Genomic DNA, 4264 nt, shown 5'->3' with positions numbered 1-4264 from the left:
AAGATATTGATACACTATATTTAACATGATAAAATGATATTTAAATATATCATTAAGTGTGTTAACAATGAACTACATATGTAAAAACAAGACTACTAACCCAAGAATTACGAAACGAGACTTATATGTAACGATTATCGTTGTAACGATATTTTAATGTATATATTATATTAAGAGATATTCATACATCATAATATCATGATAATATAATAATTTAACATCTCATTTGATATAATAAACATTGGGTTAACAACATTAATTGAGATCGTTAACTTAAAGGTTTCAAAACAACACTTACATGTAACGACTAACGAAGACTTAATGTAGTAACCCCGTCCAAGTCCCCCTGGACGAAATCATCAACATCTAGTCCCATTGCGATGATCGACTCCAAGTAATATCCTTAATATGAGCAAATACACAGCGGAAGGCTTAATTCGTACCTGAGAATAACATGCTTTAAAACGTCTACATAAAGTTGGAGAGTTATATAGGTTTGATGCTAGCAGCATTGTAACTATGGACCACAAGATTTCATATACATACATAATACACTCGCAAGTGTATGAAAAAGTCGTTGAGCACTTGGTAACCATACTTAACATTTAAATCACAGCAACATATTCTTAAATAAACCCTACACCGTACCAAGTGTAGTAACGAAACGAAGTACTGTGCAACCGTTGAAAACTGGTCGTCCAGCCCGGTTGGGGTTGTCAGGCCCGATAGATCTATCAACAGGATTCGCGTTTACTCTCCTCACGTAAATATTAGCTACCAAGTATAAAGAAATATGCCATGGACAACTAGTTGTAGGTTACTAACAAGGACAGCTGACTTAATAAACTTAAAACAGTAAAACGTATTAAAAATGTTGTAAATATATTTTGAACATACTTTGATATATATGTACATATTTGTTATAGGTTCGTGATCGACCAGTGGCCAAGTCTTACTTCCCGACGAAGTAAAAATCTGTGAAAGTGAGTTATAGTCCCACTTTTAAAATCTAATATTTTTGGGATGAGAATACATGCAGGTTTTATAAATGATTTACAAAATATACACAAGTACGTGAAACTACATTCTATGGTTGAATTATCGAAATCGAATATGCCCATTTTTATTAAGTCTGGTAATTTAAGAATTAGGGAACAGACACCCTAATTGACGCGAATCCTAAAGATAGATCTATTGGGCCTAACAAACCCCATCCAAAGTACTGGATGCTTTAGTACTTCGAAATTTATATCATATCCGAAGGGTGTCTCGGAATGATGGGGTTATTCTTATATATGCATCATGTTAATGTCGGTTACCAGGTGTTCACCATATGAATGATTTTTATCTCTATGTATGGGATGTATATTAAAATATGAAATCTTGTGGTCTATTATCATGATTTGATAATATATAGGTTAAACCTATAACTCACCAACATTTTTGTTGACGTTTTAAGCATGTTTATTCTCAGGTGATTATTAAGAGCTTCCGCTGTTGCATACTAAAATAAGGACAAGATTTGGAGTCCATGCTTGTATAATATTATGTAAAAACTGCATTCAAGAAACTTATTTTTGATGTAATATATTCTTATTGTAAACCATTATGTAATGGTCGTGTGTAAATGGTATATTTTAGATTATCATTATTTGATAATCTTCGTAATGCTTTTAAACCTTTATCGATAAAATAAAGGTTATGGTTGTTTTAAAAATGAATGCAGTCTTTAAAAAATGTCTCATATAGAGGTCAAAACCTCGCGACGAAATCAATTAATATGGAACGTTTATAATCAATATGAACGGGACATTTCAGTTGGTATCAGAGCGTTGGTCTTAGAAAACCAGAAAATTGTATTAGTGTGTCCTACCGAGTTTGTTAGGATGCATTAGTGAGTCTGGACTTCGACCGTGTTTTTCTTCAAAAACGATTGCTTAACATTTTTTTGTTGGAAACTATATATTATTAACATGTAAATATTATGTGATATATTAATCTCTTAACGTGTTTGATATTGTGTGATAGATGTCTACCTCTAGTACAAATCCCATTGATTCACCTAATAATAATGAAGAGTCGAATATATTTTGGGAAGATTCACAAATTCCCGAAGAGGAACCGGAAGAGGAGGAACCGGAAGAAGAGGAACCAGAAGAGGATGAATCAGAAGAGGAGGAACCAGAAGAAGAAGAGGTTCCGGAGGAAGAAATATTGATACCTATAGTAAATCCATTAAATAAAAGAAAATCCTCAACCAACGACCAAAGTTAATAATGGTCAATGGTGTTTCAGTCGAGGAAGCAAAATATTGGGAAGATTACCAATTTTCCGATGAATCGGATCCCGATGAGGATTTCGATGATGTTATAGAAATTACCTCGACCCAATTTAATAAAGCGAAAGAAAATAATAAGGGAAAAGGTATAAAAATAGAGAAACCCGATTCCAACCCCGATGAACTTTATATGTATCGACAACATCCGTATTTCCTAAAATGTAACAATGACCCGGGAACCTCTAAACCACCGGGTTTTTCTAAATCAATGTGGAAAACGACTACTCGTATTAGAGGAACATCATATATCCCTAGAAGATTAGGAAAAAGAACCAAGTCCAAAGAAGAAGAAACCAGTGATTCAGATTAGAGGGGTGTGAGCATGTTGTGTAATAAATGTATTGTAGTGTGCTTGTACTTTTATATTCTATGTAAAAATTGCTTGTATTGTTTGTTAATTATCTTTTACGAATCTAATCCCTGTCTATTTTACAGTATAAAAACAAAATGGACGTTAAGGGTAGACAACCGAATATTTTAGAAGACCTACCAGAGGATATGATTGAGGAAATCTTGTCTAGAGTCGGTCAGAATTCATCAGCACATTTAGTTATGGCGAAATTAACTTGTCAAATATTTGAAAGACTTTCCAGAAATGCCTTAGTTTATAAAAAGCTTTCCTTTGATAGGTGGGGTATATCACATTGGGGAGACCGTAAGTTACGCCGTGTTTTCTTTAAAGCGTTAAATGCGGGGAACCCAAATGCAATTTTACGCTACGGGTTAAGAACCTATTTTGACTCAACATATCCCAACATAGGATTTCGTGAATTAGAAAGAGCTTCTAACATGCAATATAAAGAAGCATGTTATGCTTACGGGTTAGTGATGTTCGCTTCTTACCAAAGTGAGAAAAAGAACATCGGATTGCAACTTTTAAATAAAACCTTCCCACAAGTGACGGATTCAGTAGTTGGGGTGAGAAACAAGGTTTTTAGATTATTACGGGGCTGTTGGACATTGCGAAACCCTCGTCCTTTTGACGACATTACAACATGCTGCCTAGCTAATGGTCATAACGGTTATTTTCCACAAGACCAAGGATGGGAAGTCGTCTTAGTAAAACCAGAATGCATGACTTGTTTCTGGACTTATGAATTACGTGTCTTTATTTCCTTTGCTGAACAACTTGCGTATTAACTAGATTTATCTTCAAAACTGTCATGTATCATAGTGTACTATATTTCATGTTATATGTAATATAGCGAAGTTGTAAGTTTGAAGAATATTTGTATGTGATATATCATTATAATCAATTTTTCATATGGAATTGTAGTAGTTGAATTGTATATTAGTTACTAAGTATGAACTTAACGGGTAGGTAGTACCCGAATTTAAAATTATAAAACGCTAATATGAAGAAAAAGCTTTTATAAATGAGTTCATATTATGCTACGAGATACTATTAACTACTCTTAATATTCTTCATGATTAAATTGTTTCATTTGACTATTTTGAAGGAAATGGCACCGACTACTCGACACACCTTGAATATGAGCGAAGAGGAATTTCGTGCCTTTCTTGCTTTAAACATAGCCACAGTACAGGCCGCGCTACATACCAACAATAACTCTAAATCTAGCAATGCAGCTAACGGTGCAAGAAATCGTGTAGGATGCTCCTACAAAGAATTCACTGCCTGCAAACCTTTGGAATTTGATGGAACCGAAGGACCAATTGGATTGAAACGGTGGACCGAGAAAGTCGAATCGGTGTTTACCATAAGTAAGTGTACTGAAGGAGACAAAGTGAAGTACGCTACGCATACCTTCACAGGTATTGCGTTAACATGGTGGAATACCTATCTAGAGCAAGTGGGACAAGATGCTGCTTACGCGCTACCGTGGTCAGCATTCAAGCACTTGATGAACGAGAAGTACTGTCCCAGAGCCGAGGTCAATAAGCTCAAGTCAGAACTTAGAGGGT

The sequence above is a fragment of the Rutidosis leptorrhynchoides genome, chromosome 2, assembly GCF_046630445.1.
Source record: "Rutidosis leptorrhynchoides isolate AG116_Rl617_1_P2 chromosome 2, CSIRO_AGI_Rlap_v1, whole genome shotgun sequence".
Classification (NCBI taxonomy): domain Eukaryota; kingdom Viridiplantae; phylum Streptophyta; class Magnoliopsida; order Asterales; family Asteraceae; genus Rutidosis; species Rutidosis leptorrhynchoides.
Note: the sequence above shows the minus strand (reverse complement) of the source record.